General features: G+C 46.4%; 1 long non-coding RNA gene across 1 annotated transcript; it reads left to right on the top strand.

Annotated features, from left to right (window-relative positions):
- Nucleotides 1-12,490: 12,490 nt before the first annotated feature.
- Nucleotides 12,491-15,769, top strand: LOC129384552 (uncharacterized). Its single transcript, XR_008612260.1, has 2 exons — nucleotides 12,491-12,693; nucleotides 14,914-15,769. It is a non-coding gene; the product is annotated as an uncharacterized lncRNA (long non-coding RNA).
- Nucleotides 15,770-18,873: the final 3,104 nt, after the last annotated feature.

The following is an 18,873-nucleotide window of genomic DNA, read 5'->3' as shown; positions in this document are numbered from 1 at the left end:
GCTCTTATCAAGTTGTTAAGCAGGCTCACGAAGGTAGCAATCGTAGTTACCTGCACACGAACGAATCCTTATATGCGAGTCACGGCCACGGCATCTGCCAGATGCGCTTCGTTCTACAAAAGACTGCACTACACACCACTCATCGCCACGTCTTTCCGCCACAATATCCACTTCCATGGAGAAATTCACTTGCAGATACTCCAGGTGGCTTCACACTTGGTTGAAAATTTTATACCGAGTGCCTTAACAAGTCTGTAATTCGACGATAATAATAACAAATGGGCTAAGTCGCTCAGCAAGCTGACCCGCATGTTGACAGTGCAGACTATGCATGGTGCAGACGGCTGGGGATGATTCTCTCCGCTCATTGGTCCACGCATTGGTTCGCACGCTGGCACATGACAGAAATTATCCGTTCAAGGTGGTCCGGGCAATTAAATTACGGATGACGGCCGTCGGACGTAGAGCCTGACACCGGTTCTTCGCCGAGTATACAATTGCCGCTTACGTGCAACACCTGGGTGGAAGACCGCCGCAGAAGGTTGAATGGGCATATTCTTAAGCTCCCATTATAATCTGCGTGCGGTCCCTTCTTAGAAACGCCCGTTTCACCATTACGATACTCCGATTCCTGGGGACCCGAGAAAAATGAAGGTTTCAGCCCATTTTACTACCTTTCGTGGAGGTACGCATTTTCGGCTCGGGAGGTAAAAGGGGATGTCAGCTGCTAAAACGCTCATATGGGCTAATTTGTGTTTACAGTGTAGTGAAACAATGGCTTTACAGTTCGGCTCATTCAAACAATAATCATGTAATAAAACTAGAAATTTCAATGTTGATTCCAGTAGAATATTTGCTCACTAAAGTTTTCCCGGTATAAATGACTAATTACCGGCCGCTCGTCGTTGTTGTTGAAGAGGCCACTTTCGTTTACCTAAACGAACTGACGAAGACGTTACAGTTAGTTGCAGTCAGCTTTCTTGACGCTCCATTCAACTATTTCACGGGAACGCGCTGCTTGAAATGCAATTCATGAGTAGGTTCGTCTTACGGCATGCTATGAAGGTCTCAGAGAAATTATTCTTACTTTTTGCGATCGCTCGAGCAAGAATTCAATTAGACCACTCACATTATTGTGCGTACATGTGACTTCAAATCACGGAAAACTGCTATTGTATTATTGCACCTAATTAGGAGCAGCATTAAATGGTTGCAGGAAATGCCAGAAAACAATCCACCGCTAATAGGAAAAACGCACTGCAATAGAAGATTCTAGAATAACTAGGACCACCAATCGTTCTTAGCACGCACTCTAAGTACATCAGCGTTTTTTGCATTTACCCCCATTGTAGTGAAGCCACTTCCAGCTGCGAATCGAACCCGAGACCTCGTGATCAGCAGTAACACGACATACAGGCACTGCTCCACTGCGACGGGTAATTATGGCAAGAAACGAAACCGATATCCAATATAAGTGACATGGTGTCTCAGTTGGTGAAATAACAAAAGCAATTACACTTTCACTGTACCCGGGCGCACGCAATTTCACTAAATTTCTTTTTTTCAAACATATCGGTCAGTGATTCATTTTGAGGCACGCACGCCTGCGAAAATTTGGGGCCTTATAACGTGAAACTATTCCAATACGTTTTTATTACAATCTCCTGACGTGAAATCTGCGTAACCGCTGAAGCAAGCATCGCCGTTGACCCGCAGGGTCGTCGGAAGAAACCTATCAAATGCTTTCCTCATTTATAGGGAGGTCACTTTTGTTTGTTTTAAAAATAAGTAAGATTGCCTACACTGAGCAGCTTGTCTTATTTAATTGGCCGACAAAAGGCGAGAAGTACGCTCAAGTGGAAGGTGATTCGTAGGGGCCGAGCCAGTGCACTGAAAATCGATAGCCGGATGAAGAGGGTGGTGCCGGCGATGCGACTGGTCCGCTTTCCCTTATTTAGCTTTCGGTGGCTGGTCGCAAATCGCCGCAGCAAGCAATGGAAGGTTAAGGATGCCGCTAAAACGGATCCTCTGCAAAGGAGAGTTGGCAAAACGAGGTAATAAGCGGTCCGAAAGTGCTCGAAGACGTTAAATGGCCACGCAAGAGGTTGTATTGTACGCAAATAAACCCATGCTCTCCGGCAGATGTGAGTAGCCAGTGCCTGAGCGATCAGCGGCAGGCATCTTTTATTCCTTTCGGAACGGGGCAGCCTGCGGATATCAAGAAAAACATTCAGTTTTGTTCGGCATAGTAATACATTCTTAATGCATACACGCCACTTTGACACGGTGAGTTTTTACGGTTTTGTGACATCGCGAGACAGGCAGGTGAAGTGGGTGCAGCCCTAAAACGTTTGATTAGTGAGCGAGGTCTAATAGCGAAAAGGTGTCGAATCAGAAAAAACAATATATCTTTTGTTTGGTCCAATCATGCATAATCACTGTGGACGCGCCATATCAGATGGAGAGCTATCGCGATTTCATGACGTCGCGTGACAGAAAGAGAAGTTCAAAAAGTTTTTGACCAATTGTGGAGCGCTGATTACAGAACTGTAATAGAAAAGTTTGGAATAGCTTTACGCTATAGCGCCCTTGAACCCGTCGCTACATTTGCCGAAAATTGTGTGCTGGTAAGTGGGAAACTTGGCGTCCTACAAAAGACGCTTTACCTGTAAGTATGCTCATGAGCGTCGTTTTTCCGGCTCCGTTGTGTCCTAGAAGTACCGTCACTTGGGACGTGTAGATCATCATGCTCACGTTCTTTAGAGCAGTAGTGCCACTGTAATCCTATGGGAAATAGGACAATAAATTAGGTGATTGGTACCATGCAAAAAGGACATTAAACAATCCATTTCAAGCATCTGCTTTTCGAATGAAAGCTCACTCTTTGCTTACCAACCAGAAATACTTCAGGGAACATCTGGTTATGTTTCATTGGCTTAAGAAATATTGTCATGGACGGCGATGTTTTCGTCGGTGCTTGGATGATGAGGACAACAATGGTGTGAATATCTGGCGTGAAAGCGCTAGCGCTCCTATTGCTGCAGCGCTTTTCTCCTTCCCTGGTAAATATAACATCTGTATATAGATTCTACCCACAACATCTTTCGTAGAAGTGTGGGGTCAGCTCGCTATAACACCTGGAACTGGACCTTTGAAGCTGACGGCACGAGGCTGCCCCAACAATAACCCACCAAACAACGCTGTTTGAACAATTAAGGTCCATCACTGGTCATGCTCTTGCACCCTTCTGATCTAGGGACATTCAGCGGAAAAGCGGCATGGACATCGATAAATGGCTGGCTATGTACGAGCGCGTCTGCAACAATAAAAAGTGGGATCCGGCGACAATGCTAGCTAATGTCATCTTCTATTATCCGGACACTGGACGACTCTGGTACGAGACGTGCAAGGAACATTTGACTAGTTGGGACGTCTGCAAGCTGAAATTGAGCTGTCTAGTCGGGAAGCCTGTCAAATGCCAACTAGCGGCCAAGTAAGAACTCCCAATTTGCGGTCAGACGTCAACAGAGCCACACATCTCCTATATACAGGACGTGTTGGCTCTGTGCCGCAAGGTCGACAAGGACATGCCTGAAGCAGACAAAGTCGGACACGTACTGAAAAGCATAGCCGATGTAGCCTTCAATCTGCTCTTGCTTAGGAATGCTCCACAGTTAAGTCGATCATCACAGAATGTCGTCGCAGGCAAAAAGTCAGCGTATCACTCGCCGCTTCGACTGGTTTTCCAATTCAGGTGCCACGTCCTCAGGCGAAGGTTTGCCCACGCTACATGAAACGCCAGCTCCAGATAACGTAACAAGGATCGTACGTATAGAATTTGAGGCCATGGTACCCGTTACTCCTCATGATGGTATACACGACAGCAACCTGGCTACTATTTGACATTTCATGCCATGGTTTGCCATGAGGTCATGAATAAGGGCATTTTTTCCGCCTTTTATAATGGTAATGCTGCTACTGAGCCAGTCCCCCAGCCATCGGAATTAACTTTGTTTCCACATACGCTGCCTTCAGCCGCTGCACCGCGGGATTTGTCTGGCTAGGACTCGCTTCGTGCTCCGACGACATCGCTGACGGCCCATCCCGCCTTACTCCGTCGAGTTTGTATACGCCTTTCTTATGGGGCCATAGAGAATCTCATGCATTTTCTGCGCTTATCCCCCTTCTTGCGACTTCTCCTGTGTTGGCGCACTTCCACCCATCTGCTCCTATGAAAATTCGCGTGGGTGCCAGTGTATACAGAATAAGAGCACTCTCTGCCACGTGCCAGTATGGTCGTGACTGCATCATAGTGTACGCCAGCCACTTGCTTTCTGGGCCCCGAGCGCATTTACACAATCACCATGCGTGAATTCCTTGCTCTTGTTCGGGCCATCTCCAAAATGCGTCCGTGCCTCTTTGGCCATCCATTCACGGTATTAATGGACCACCATGTGCTCTGCTTACTTGCGGAAAGATCCTAAAGGAAGTCTTGGACGCTGGGTTTTGCGTTTAAAAAACTATTAGTTTTCCGTAGTGCACAAATCTGGCCAAAAACATCATGACGCGGACTGCCTGTCCCGATATACCGTTGATCAACCCGACAGCACCAACCCTGACACCAATGCCTGTGTTCTTTCTACCTCGAAGCTTCTTCATTTTGGCGATGAACAGCGGTGTGATCTGTCGTTACGTTCCATTATCAACCGTCTCAGCTCCGGGGCGTCTGGCATGTCGCTCCGGATGTTTACCTGACATCGTGATACTATACTGCCGCAGTGAATTCTTCGAAGGCGCTGAGCACCTGCTGGTGGTGCTCTCCTGTATGCGTTTTACTGTCCTCCAGCAGCTTCACGACGAAACCACAGCAGGTCATCTTGTTGTAACGCGCACTTATGATCGCGTGCCGAATCGTTTGCTTTGACCTGGGCTTCATCGTTCCGTACAGAAGTATGTTAGCAGCTTCGAACTGTACCAACGACGCAACATGCCACCGATGCCCCCCGCCAGCCTTCTTCAGCCTATCGATGTCCCAGTAAAGCTGTTTTTCCGCGTCGGCCTCAACCTCTGGACCTTTCCCTACATCAGCATCAGGAAACAAGTTGGTCGCTGTGGCGCAAGACTGTGCCACGCGTTAAGCTGTTACACGTACACTTCCAACCAGCTATACTGCCGATATTGCCGACTTCCTTCTGCCGGATGTGGGCCTGCATCAAGGAGCTCCTTGTGAGCTGCTCACTGATCGCGGTCCTTATTTCTTGTGTCAGTCATCAATGACCTCCTCCGTTCATGTTCCACCGAGCACAAGGTCACCACTGCCTATCACCCTTAGAGAAACGGTCTCAGCGAACAATTCTATCGTACCAAACCGTTACCGCCGACCACTGCGACTGCAATGCTACATCGCCCTTTGCTACATTCGCTTATAATACGTCACGCCACGATACTGCAGGCTGTTCACCGTTTCATTTTTTTCTTTTTTTTTTGGTTGTGAACCGACACCTCCACGGATACTTTGCTGCCAGCTACTCCACAACAACCATCGCCCTACACGTAAGAGGCCATCGCAAGTGTGAACGCTGCGCGTGATATCGCGCGACCACCGTTTTATGTAGCAGGTGTCCCAGAAGTCGCGTTACGATTGCTGTCATGAGGATGTATATTACGCTCCAAGATCCTTAGTGCTCGACGAGTTTGTCTATCAGCCAAGCTTCTACCGCGCTACAACGGTTTTTATCGCGTTCTGCGCCGTTACCGACGTGACGTATGTGCTTGCAACGGCAAAGCCAATGTACAATCTAAGCCGATCCAGACTGATGTCGTTCACGTTACTCGGCTAAAGCCGTATAAACCGTCAGCTGATGCTGCACTCTAACCTACCCGGGTGGTGCGAGTGTTTTCTCCCGGAGATCAATGTCGCGAGACAGAAGAAATCTGTAGAACTATGCCTCCACCAATGAAGAAGAGGTAGAGGTTGCTCCTCGCCATCTTGGCTGCTGTTACGCCTGTGCTGCTCGCCTTGCTTCTAATTATTTGTAAGCATACGTTCTTTCTGCAACAATCTAAACAAGATAATCGGACATATTATATAGTAGACTGAGTGGGACTATATGAAAGATATTGTTCCTTGACTGATTTTTGCTGCTGTGATACCCAATTTAAAATGTAGGCTGAATACTTGCGCGAAAAGAAAGGAAAGGAGAAGCAAGAAGGAGATATAAGGCACTGTTTGCATCTTTGCATATTACGCGCAACGTAAAACAAAGGGAAGTCTAGACACTTGTGGGTGCGCACACACGACAACAGCAGCCGCACCAGCTCTCGTTTTCACAATGTTGTTTAAGCAGCCACATCTAAAAACTTTTATACAGTACAATACAAGCATTTGCAGGTACGCTGGTTCATTCAGCTGCAAGTTTTCTAATGTGATATGCATCCAATAAATATCGTGCAACCTAGTTAAGGCGTTTCACGAGATTACTTGCCAGCGCCTTCCGTGTCCTTCTCGTCCCTCTTTTATTTTCCTGTAATAAACCTGAATATACTTCCCTGTTTATTTCTTGCCATAGACTTAGAAATGAGGAGCTGAATTTGTATATTTGAGGGCGTCATAGCCAAACATTTACAGTATTTCATAAAGACATTTGTAGCAGTGCCACACACAAGTATACAGAGCTGATTGCTGGTATTTATGGAATTTGTCTTTCTTTTTTTTTTTTCATTGCACATAGTAGTTATACCCTGATAAACGGGCCTGTTTTGCTAATTTGTCCACTGCCACGTTTTGTTCAGCAAGCCCTCCGGGCGCCTTATGAATGCCCATATCCAAGCAAATATTCGTAATGCAGTGCTCGGGATAGCAGTATCAATATCGAACTTTATGTACCGAATTCAATCACTATCGAACTATTGATAGCAAAAATCATGATCGACATTACACTCTACGCAGCACACCCGCACTACGTGCCACATGTAAGCACTGCCCGGTTGTGTTTCAGCAAGACCTCAACGTGCCTTAGAAATGTCCATATCCCGCCAAATATTAGTGAGGCATTGCTATCACAATAGTATAAATATCAAACTATATATAGGAAGTTTAATCACTATCGAACTCTTGATAGCAAGAAGCACTATCGATATTATGAACTACGGTGCACAGCCACACAACGTGCCACACTTAAGCACTGCTGCATACCCTGTGGTGACGTTCTTCTGCATATTCCGAGCCACGCGTTATGCAGATTGCTCAGATAGTAGCAGCAGTCTGCGTTTTCGCATTGCAGGCGTTACTGGGCGTCACACGTGGATACGTCACCACACTACCGTATGACAGCAGTTTTTGCACTGCTTATACTTCCATACCGCTAGTAGAATTTAGCGCGAGTGTTCCAACAGTATTGGACTTCGCAACTACGTCTCCATGAACGAACAACTCTATATTTCTAGAAGAGAATGCAAAAACTTTACAATGTCTCCCTTTGAAGTGGCTACCAGAAGCTTTCACACTCGCAGCCGAGCTTTCCGAAAGGGCAATTCTTCGCGACTCTAGTGACCAGCTGCCGTCGTAAACCATGTTGCGATTGCGGTTTTGATGAGCTGGTAGTGGACGCCTACGCCATGGCGAGCGATCACTGACCGTAAGCACATAAGCGTGTCAGAGTGAGAAGTAGAGCGCCATCGCTGCCGTTCGTTCCGTCGGTTTCCGCAGTCCCCGTGAAAATGTGATGGCCACCTGGCAGCGCTCAAATTCCGGTGTTGAATCGTGTGCATCATGCAGGGGAACACAAACTCTTGGACCCAAGGCAATATATATTTTCAAACACGAAGTGTGGACTGAAAGGTTAGATAGTTGATAAGTTTCGATCACAATTGCGCGTTGTGCCGATTCTTAAGGCAATATGCTTAACATAACAAATTGCAGGCTAGTGTCCATTACTTTTACTTGTTCAAAACGTATGCAACACGTCATAGCTAGTTATATGCGGTCTTTCTTGTCTAACAATAAAATTTTGTCTCTATTTCAACATGGCCATGCCAAGGGAAGATCAGCTACTACTCCGATGCTTACTACCCTACATAATTTTATAAAGATATTGAATCACTCAGGGCAAATATACGCATTTTTATAGACATTAGCAAAGCCTTCCACAAAGTGTTGCATGCGAAACTGCTGCGCAAGCTAGAAATAAATTGTCTTCCCTGCTAGTTAGTGAAATGGGCGGAAGTGCATTTTCAAAGCAGAAAACAATCTGTTCTGGTGGATGATCATGCATCTGATATGCTCCCTGTTTCTTCTGGTGTTCCACTAGGTAGTGCACTGGGCCCTTTCACCTCTTTAGTTTATGTAAATGGTTTAATTGAATATGTGTCTGACTGTATATCAAACTTTTCGCAGATGGGTGTACTAAATATAAGAAAATATTCTGTGAAATTGATGATGTTCTTTTACAGGACTCGTTGTAGGAGGTACACCAGTGGTGCCGCACGTGGGACGTAGAAGATAATGTCCAAAAAGCAGTATTACTGAGTATAAAACGTAAACTACAGCTTAGTATTTACTCTTACATACTTTACAACCAATAAATAGTACATGTTACTAATCACAAATATGTAGGTGTAAGGCGGACTTGGAACTTATCCTCATCGTGTGACGTTTCCGACATTTATGCATCAGACTTTAACATTTTATGTTTCTTAAGGACGAAATTAAGCAAGGGCATATCAAGGCTCAGGTTGCTTGCGTGCAATGTTTAAATATGGTCCAACATAAACTATGCAGCAGTGATTTGTGATTCCCAAAGTAAGCAGGATATACCTACATAAGCTAGTCATCTTACAAAGAAAAGCTGTTATTCATTTTTGGTAAATACAAACCGTTTGTCTGTCCCATTAGGCTTATGCAAGAAAATGGCATTTTATTATTGTAAATTCGTAAGAGATAAGCTCGCATAGTGTTCTTGCATAACGTACTGAAAGGTAAATTAGACGGGCTCTTACACCTAAATATGTTCCGCACTTACATACCCGAAAGACTTGACGCACTCATGATCATGCACTAAATCCTATATTCACTAATGACAATGGAGAGTTACAATCAGTCAGCCGAAGTGAACGGACGTGTCGTCGGCGCGCTCCGCAACCACCGAGACTACACGGCCTTCACCGACCGCCCTTCACCGCCCTTGCCCGGGCCGCTTTCGCCGGGAGTCATATGGGAAGCGGCTTTCTCGCCGTTTCCCACCGACCACCTTTGCTTCCCGGGAATTTTTTGCCGCTCCCCGCGCCTCTACATCTCTGAAGCAGTTCCAACGCGGCTGCCCCTGCCGGGGCCATAGCTGCCTTGGCGTGTTTTCTACACCATGAATCAAGAGCGCCAAGCGACCAGCTCTTCCGATGCCCATGTTCTAAACGGGCGTGCAAAGGGTCTTCGGCCAATTCACCGCTCTGTTTCCATGGAGCATTTATCTACCGCAACGTCATTTTCCAACGAGCAGAAGACGCAATCGGCGACGGAGAACGCCGCTGCGCGTTCCTCGACAACAACGAAGACGCCCTAGGTGGATACTGCGGGAGTGGCCGCCGATCCCATCGTCGTTAATTTTCCCTCCCAACAACCAGAGGTAGACACTGCGACCGGGAAAAGGACGGAGGAAGATGCTACCCCGAACATTTACGACGACAAAACTGACGACGACACAGGTGGCTGTTGGAAAACAGTCATACATAAGCGACGCATCCGTCAAACGCACGCTAAGAAGCAACCCTCCGCGAACATCTTGGGCATTCCGGACGCCTCCCAGCCTACCGTACGCAAGCGCAGTCGGAATCAGAACGTGCCTCAACTTCCTTTGCACGATGAAAATATAATTCTGCGGCCTCACGGAGGACTTTGCCTCGATAAGTGGACGCACCCAGAACTCGCCAGTGCTCTGTGGAGTGCAGCCGGCTTGACCACCGACGATCGTCAGTACATCATATTCCGACTGGGACCTCAGCAGAACTTGGCGACCATCAGCACACCCCAGTCACACGTAGCCGACGCATTGTACAAGGTGAGGGAGCTGAACCTTGGTCAGCGGGTCTATCTCATCACAACATATTTTGCGGCCCCAGACAACTCATGCAAGCGTTCCTGGTCTTTCGCCCGGTGCACCGTCTTCCAAACTAGTGGATGACCTTTTGGCTCCTGGAAGTCAAATACTTCAAGCACGAATGATGGGTCAAAGCAACGTTGCGTTGGTAATATTTGAAGGAATTAAGGTGCCTCGCTACGTGCGTTTCTATGGTGCAGAACTCCGCTGCTACCCCCATATACCCCGCCAACTGGTCTGCAAGATATGTTACAAGCTCGGTCATTGGGCTGATTACTGTCCTACGCCGCACGTGGTCATTTTCACGACGTGCGGGACTGACAACCCAACCCCGTCACATCCGTGCACACCACACTGCAAATCCTGTGACGGGAACCACCCTACAGCGGATCCAAACTGCCCGCGACGTGCTAGGCAGACACTGAACAAAGCTTGGGTGCGGAAAGCTCTCGAGAAAGAGCAGCGTGAACCCCAACCCTCCAGCGACCCGACCACTACCACAGATACGGCGGAGACCCGAACGTCGTGCGCCCAAACGAAGGAGACCAGACAAGATCGGTCGAAGACCCGCTCGAGATCCCGTCGCAAGTTCCGGACCCGCTTCAAGTCTCGGTCCCGATCCCGCGAGGCATCGGTGCGCCTCCCAGAGAGGTGCCCTCCTTCCCCATCTTCCCAACAACCCTACAAGAAGGCCCTGCAGACCAACGCCCCAGCCAAGGTGACCCTGGTCCCTTCAGGGGTGCAGCGGACCCCGGAGAAGAATACAGCAATGGAGGCGCCTCGGGAGGTAGGTAGGGCGGAGGGTCCCCCACAGCTCGCTCCGCCCCGTAAATCTCTCCCTACCCCTTCCCCTATTACCAGGTAGTTATTAAATCCCGATCCTCTAATAGAAATAGCCCGCCTACACTCTAATCTTGGTAACCTATAAGTATACCTATAAACGTGAGTAACGAATAAAATAACGGTTACTTCGCCCGTCCTTTTGATGTTTTCATTATATTGCTCATGCTAAGGGTTACAATGACGAAACTGAGTGAGACGGGTGCTGCTTATTAGTTACATTGACCTGCTGCCAGCATGTAACCTCTATATTGTAACCTATAGAATTTTAGTAACCTTTAACCGAGACCCCACGGAGACATTATATATGGAGGGGAAGTTCGCAATTTACACATTAACAAAGCGAAGGATAAGTTACCTGCGTGCACAGATGGCTGATCCACTTGATGAGCACTTGTGCGGGTGTTCAGTCGCAAATTTTGACTGAGAGCAAATTACTCATTGAACCGGCAGAGCCGCATATCGGAAGTAGGCCACGGGAAAAGAACGCTCTGCAAGACTAATGACGATTCTTGCCGGAAGTACAACCATCGACTGAGCAAATATTCTATACAATTAGCGCTTTTCACAGACCCTACATGTGTCCTGCAGAAATCTATCTCGTTGCCGTCGCATGCCGCTGCCGACACATGCCGCCGCAAGTGTTTTTGTTGTTTCTTATGGGTCTCACATTCACGGATTGGGGAGCCCTTTTGACATACGTTTAGCTTATAACATCATAAAATAATGCTCCTCTCGCACTTCTGCCTTCTTCGTGAGGCGAGAAAAAAGAAGCATGGTTATTATTATTATATGGTAGGAACCTGGAAGGGCCTTTTGCCGTGTTTACTCAGTGCGAATTTGGTTGGGTGCATTCATGGAGCAAGCTCAATCGCAGACTGATGTACGAACATTTTCCTCATATTACAGCCATCCAGCGCAATGCGTCGTTGCCTAGAAAGCGTCCAAAGAAATTAATGAGTGTTGCCCCAAAGGAAGATATATTAAATGAGCATTTTAGCAAAGACTCTCTGCAGCCGAGGTGCGAATTCGGAGCAAACAAAATGCAATCATTAAAACGCTTGGCACGTTTCTCCCATTATTTTTTGTGCACTCAGCAACGGTACGAGTCAACGTCTGCAACACGCCACATTTCCCTATATTGTACAGCAGCAACACGGTTGATGCAACGCGCCAATGCATGTCAGCGCAGCAAACCCAGCACGGAAAAGCCGCATACAGCCACTCCATTACCACGGAGCCGTGCAGACAGATGAAAAGTACAGTTGGCTGAAGTTCTACCGCCATGATAGCTATAAAGAATAATTCTGTTCAATGCAGCAGCATTGTTTCCAAGAGCGCACTATGTCCATAAGTTCTTGTTTTCGTTTTACTCTCAACGAACATGTTTTCGTTTGAATATGTGCAGCCGGATCAGAATGTCCGAATCGTGCTTCAGTTACTGTACTGCAGTACAGAAGCAGCGGCCATGTTCTTATGTCATCTCTCCGCGTTTCCGTATATATTTTTAGCATTGCATGACGGGAAGTAGTTGCAAACATGGCGTTGTGAGTTGTGTATGTGTGTTTTGTTGCTATAGTCTCGGCGCCAATTTTGTCAGTGGCAATGGCAGTGACGAACAGAGACTTGTTTGGGATAATGCGCGGCCGCTGCAAAGAGCCATTTTGTGACTGTGAGCGCTTCAGTGTCCTTATTTCGGCGAACCTTCGCTGTGACTACTGCGACGACAGCCCCGGATCGCATGGGAAAATAGACGAACTTGGTAAGTGTACTTGCATTGTACTGGTTTGTCTGTATTCAGCATATAGCTAGGCTGCAGCTTTTCTTTCATTATAGGTCAGGGAAGTGCAGAAAAAAAAGAGAGAGAGAAAGCAAAGGGGTAAGCAGCGATATGCGCGGAAATGCATCCGTGTTTCTTCCACGCTCAAAAACGACACACGTCCACGTTACCGGCACGGCAGGCCGCCGCGCGCCGTTCGCGGGCCGCCGTTCGACGGCGGCTTTCCTCGCGAACGGCGAGATTGACTTGCCGTAGATAGGATGTGATAATATGATGTTGCCGGGACCCATTTGTGTCGCATCCGTACAGCGAAGTAGCGACCGAGGAGTGGTCGTTCTGGCAACGTCGGCAGCCTTACCGCCCCTCATCGATATCGGCGGCGCCGATATCGTCGCTAGGCCTTTTCCGGTTCACGTCGAAGCGAAGGCTTATGGCGCTTCGGAATGAATCACCGACGCTCACAAGCCGCAATATTTCGTACCGTTGCTGTCGCTCTTCGCAATGATTATACACAATGCAGAAAATACGCTAATATTATCGGCGCCGTTGGCAGTGATGCGAGCACAGCCGCGCCTGTCGTCTGCCGTCGGGAGCCATGCAGTGCAGCGGAGCTGGACAGGTATCCGTGCTCTCGTTCGTGTTTAACGTTTGACAGTGGATATTGTTTTGCGTAACATGTACAATGTACGCATCACTTCATGTAGTGGAAATTATTTTGCGGGGATTTGCGTGGAACAGAAGCTGCAGCCGATGTTTGCGTTGCCGGTGGCGGAGGCGCGCAGCTTCGCGGTCGTCGATTCGCCCGTCGGACGTGAGGCGGCAAGGTGGTTTTGGCGGCGGGCGGTGCGCCGGCCGAATTTCCGTCTACATTAGACACCTCTCGCGCGGTAGACGTTCTACGTCACTGGAGGCCGGTTTGCCGTTCAGGGATATTTACCGCTAGTGTGGTGTCGTTGGGATGCATCTTTGCTGAAAAGAATGCAGATGTAGACCAAAGTGACCTCAATATTCCAGAATTAGCTGAGGTATGCTGGTACAGTGCAGGTGTCCTGAGAAATGAAAGGAATTTGAGTTAGTGCCTCTCTCTGAAGTTGCTTGTCATCCTGACAACTGCAACAACTTTGAAACCAAATGACAGAAAATCTCAATTTACGCACTGTACTTTAGTTCATGCATATATAATGGATTTGATTCTATATTCAGGGCTCATCTGTCTATTATATTTGAATTCGATATGAAAGTACTGCTGCTTGGACAGCCCTGCTTTTTTATGACGATTCTCATCAGCCTTCATATACAATCATGTGTCCTAATGTGTATAAAATGAAATTGATCTAATTGGCTCTAATAGTAATAGTTGTAGCTTAGGTTTTCTTGCAAGTAATGTTGGTCTGGACAGATCGTTTATATGTAGTGACGTCAGTATAGTGAACATGAGTGCGTATAAAGAATAAAAAAGTGCGACGTACATTTTGACTGGTGGACTAGCCTTTGTCAAAGCGAAACGTTCGAAAAATGTACCGTGCAATAACAGTGTGTGGCGTACCATCTTTTTTCTTTTTTATACTACCAGTACCAGCCCGATATATATATATATATATACATATATATATATAAATATATATATTGGTCAATATGCCATTGATGGTGCCGATATGTGGTTTACATGTATGCCGTGGGAGAAGATCTTGTGCATTGTCTTGCTTGTTGTGCGACCTCTTCTTGCCTTTCATTTACGAGCATTAAAATAATGGGCTACAGATGTCAGACGATAAATAAGTTCTGCTTATATCCTGGGCTGAATAAAATTTTTTAAACAGATAGGAGGGCAATTTATTCATTCTTTTTGTGGAGATATTTCTTCCACGAAAACTTTGGTAAGAGATGCGAACAATAAAGAAAACAACGCAGGGGAACTGGCTCAACCTACGCTAGGCTAGAGATGCGAGTTTTGAGCGTTAGTTGTTTTCAGTGAGCTAGGAAATCCAAACTACTAAGGCACAGTCAATCCATGTTGACTGTGAGTAACACACCTGCCCGGTTTACTACTGCCAGCTTTCCTAGCTGACTTCTCTCCTTTTGCCCTTGTTCGTACATCTCTTTGTTTTATTATGTGGGAAAATGCGACATGCATGCCGTGCTCTAAACTACATAAATAAATTTCGGGCAGTGGTTTATGTCATCTTTAATTTCTTTTCATAGATGGCATTGCCAGCTGATGAGCTCCAAGTAACAGCACCTCACATTTACAGCGCTCCTGACAAGATATGTATTTTTGATGGCAGCCAAGCCGAAGTCATCACTGTCTCCACGTCTGAAATACAACGGGCACTTATTTTTTGCCTTTTGGCATATTATGTTAAGAACCTAGAATATCCATTTGCATTTTACCAAATGCTTGCTCTCGTGCAAAAAGATTGTGCTGCCAGGAGACAAGCTAGTGAAAGGACTGCTTTCTACCCGTCTGAAACATCTCTTTGCGCTCCTAAGCAGTAAAAATGTAATCTAGGGAGTAGTGCTGTTCGCGCTGCTTTCCATGTTTTTCACCAACTCTGAAGTGAAAGAAAAAAAAAAACATAGTGTGTGATTTACTTCAATGCGGTTGGTTACCTCCAAAGGTGGGAGAGGCTTACACCATAAGCAGCTGTTTTTTTCACGTCATACATTGTTTACTTCTAGTCACAAGCAGTGCATTTACTTGCTCTAGTCATTTGTTCCTCTCCTTTGTGGTGAAGGCTGGTTAATTGTATTTCATTTGTGTATTCATAGGCCTCAGAATTTCTTATAAACACAGCTTAAGCATTTAACTCACCCACGTAGATGGTTGTTTTGCAAAATGTAATGCACTCTATTTGCCCTTTGCTCAATGAGCAGATCGGTATATATCTCTGTGCCTGTGCAGAAATCTAGTATTGCAGTTATTAAATAGCATCAATTCTGACGTTTGTCATTTCACACAGTTGTGCTTCAATGACTGTATATGGGAGGTCTCATGGATGGTATTTTTGTATCAGACCTTGTTGAACAATAAACTTGTAATAAAGAATTTCGTACCTGAGAGAGTACTCCAACTTATTTTTCGAGAACATTCACAGAATATTAAACGGAACAGCTTATTACAAAGGCTAGGTGCATAGTTAGGAATTGAAATAATGACATTGCCTTCAGCTACATTAAAACAACTCATTGTCACAACATTATTGCCAGCAGCGCTTTGCAGTATGCTTTTGCTCACCTGAACTAAATTATTATGGCCAATCTACAATACTCATGCATATGTCGCTTCCCCAAGTGTTTTTCTTCATTGAGTGTACTTCAAGTAATTTTGTGCCTTTGGAAGATGGATTTTTAATAAATAGTGGCTTTTCTGCACAAGTATGTAATACTCTAGGAACTGAAGGTATTTTTGGCTTCCACATATTTTAGAGGGACATAAACTCAGAGGCAGTATATGTTAGAAACACACAGCTGAGTTATATTGGCAGTCAAGCAGGAACTGTCCCCCAAAGGCTATGTTAAATTTAGGGGTTACTTCGGCTATTTATTCAGATGTCTTTATTGTGATTGCGCTGCATTGTTATAGCTAACCTATAAAATCTATCATGGCGTCATGATTGAAAATGTTCTGCATCTCGAATGGGGCCAACATTGTGATGCCTGTCAGTTGCCTCTGATTTCTTCTCGCCACAGATTGTCATGTAGAAGTTTGAATTATGGGATTGAAAGAAAAATGTTTGGGTCGATACCAACCCGAGCAAATTACATGCTCTCTTTAAAGCTTTAATCAAATGCATTGACAGTGAAAGTCTCTTCTTTTGTAGTCCCACAGTTTAAACACCAGCATAACTATAATCTGAGGTGAGAACATAGCCAGCTGGCAGGCATGACAATATCGCCCCAATTCGATATGGCAATATCTTGTAGTGGAACAGTGCAAATTTTCTAGTTTGGCTATAAAAATAGAATGCAATCAAGAAGAAAATATCCGTATAAGTTACTGAAGTAACCCCTAAATTTAACACATCTTTAGAGGTTACATTTGCTTTAAGAAAATAAAGGACTACAGCGTAACCTCTAAAGCTGCATATTTTTCAAGGGTAACAATGTACCTTTTATTTTATATTGGTTACAATGTACCTTGTAATATAATGGTTACAACGTACCTTATATTTTCTATTAGTTACAATGTAACTTATAATATATTAGTTACAATGTACCTTATAAATGCGAATTTGTGCACCTATACTAAGGGTTACCCAGCTAAGGGTGTACAGCGTAACCTCTAAAGGTGCATATTTTTCAAGGGTAACAATGTAACTTTTATTTTATATTGGTTACAATGTACCTTATATTTCGTATTAGATACAATGTAACTCATAATATATTAGTTACAATGTACCTTATAAATGCGAATTTGTGCACCTATACTAAGGGTTACCCAGCTAAGGGTGTACGTCGTGACATGGAGGCGCGCTGTGAGCGCCTGCAAACAAATGGACGCGCTGGTGGCAGACATGAGCGCTAGTATGCAGGCGGCTCTGGACAGGTACAATGCCAAATGGAGGCCCTTCAAATAAGGATTACGGAGCAAGTTAAATCATGTATAGAGTGCACTTTCGCACGCAAGCAAGTTCCTGAGCTTAGCGGTAATAACGAAAGCGCGCTTTCCGACCAAGGCTCTCGGCCGCAACTCTCAAATGTGGGCACCCGGCGCCCGCATCCCTATGCACGACTGCCTGCTTCCTCTCGCGATGATGATGGCGCCGCGTAACGCGAAGCACTAGTGGTGTGGCAGTGGAATTGTAGGGGATTCTGCTGAAAACGAGGTTCCCTACAGCAGTATATCGCCACATCCACGAACCCTCCCGATGTCATCCTCTTACAGGAAGTCAATTGCACCCCTTCTTTATCCGGCTACAGCACGCTCTCGGGTGTCTCTCCTCTTGTGGGATCCTTAGTTTCGAAACATGTTACATGTCGCATGCACACCACTAACATTGACATTCCTCACCAAATATTGGAAATAATTACCCAAGGTAAACGCAGCGAGAGTCTGTTTATACTCAATGCATACAGTTACCCCGTTTGCGAACGCACTGTTTTCCGCACCTACTAACAGAATTTGGTAGGTTTGGACGGGTTTGAGTGGTGGCCGGCGACTTTAACGCTCCGCATACCGCATGGGGTTACGTTAAATCGCAGGCTAAAGGGACCCGCTTATGGAATGCCATCTGTAACATGAGATACACACTGCTTACCGACCCAGAGCACCCCACTCGGATGGGCAACAGCGTATCTCATGACACCTGCCCTGACCTTACCTTCGTGCCCAATACTGGCCCAGTCGTTGCGCACGGGCCTTTAGAAGAGCACCTTGGTAGTGACCACTACATTGTGGCGACCACCTTGTCATTACGGGGTGCACGCAGGCCCGAGCGAAATGTGCGTGTAACGGATTGGGCGAAATTCAGGGAACGTCGCCAGGACACACCTGAGCGCCAAGGGTACGAACGCTGGCTTGACTCTCCCGCACAAGATCTAGAGGCCACCACGAGCACACTGCGCACCACAACCGAGACACCAGACATAGACCCGCATTTACTTCATTTTGGAACGCCCGCAGAGGGTTGACACGACGGTGGAAACGACAACGCCTCAACCGCAAACTTAGGAAACGTATAGATCAAATTATACGGGAATCTCAGGAGTATGCAGAGATCCTTACGAGGAATAACTGGCGAGGATTTTGCGATCGCCTCTCAGGCACATTGAGCACAGCAAAAACGTGGTTGATTCTTCGCTCACTCACAGATCCCACCACAACAAAGGGAAAAACATTTCAACAGCTGCACATCCTAATGCACGAGTACAGGGACGATGTCTCGACACTCCTCAGAGAGCTAGAGAAGCATTTCATACCCACAGGCCCGCCGCCGCAGTACCCTGACTATCCTTACGTACTGAGGCGAACGAATTTCTCGATGCAGACATCACATCTGACGAGGTGCGGGTGGTCCTACAAGACCTACGCCGCAACACGGCACCGGGAGCCGACCACATCCGCTTCGCCACCCATCGTAACCTCAGTGACGCGAATATTAACCACCCCACCTATATCTTCAACGATTGCTGGCGCAAGGGCGCGTTTCCCCCCAAGCATGG

This window comes from Dermacentor andersoni, chromosome 5, assembly GCF_023375885.2.
Source record: "Dermacentor andersoni chromosome 5, qqDerAnde1_hic_scaffold, whole genome shotgun sequence".
In the NCBI taxonomy this organism is placed as follows: Eukaryota; Metazoa; Arthropoda; class Arachnida; order Ixodida; family Ixodidae; genus Dermacentor; species Dermacentor andersoni.
Note: the sequence above shows the minus strand (reverse complement) of the source record. Positions and strands in the feature narration are given on the sequence as shown.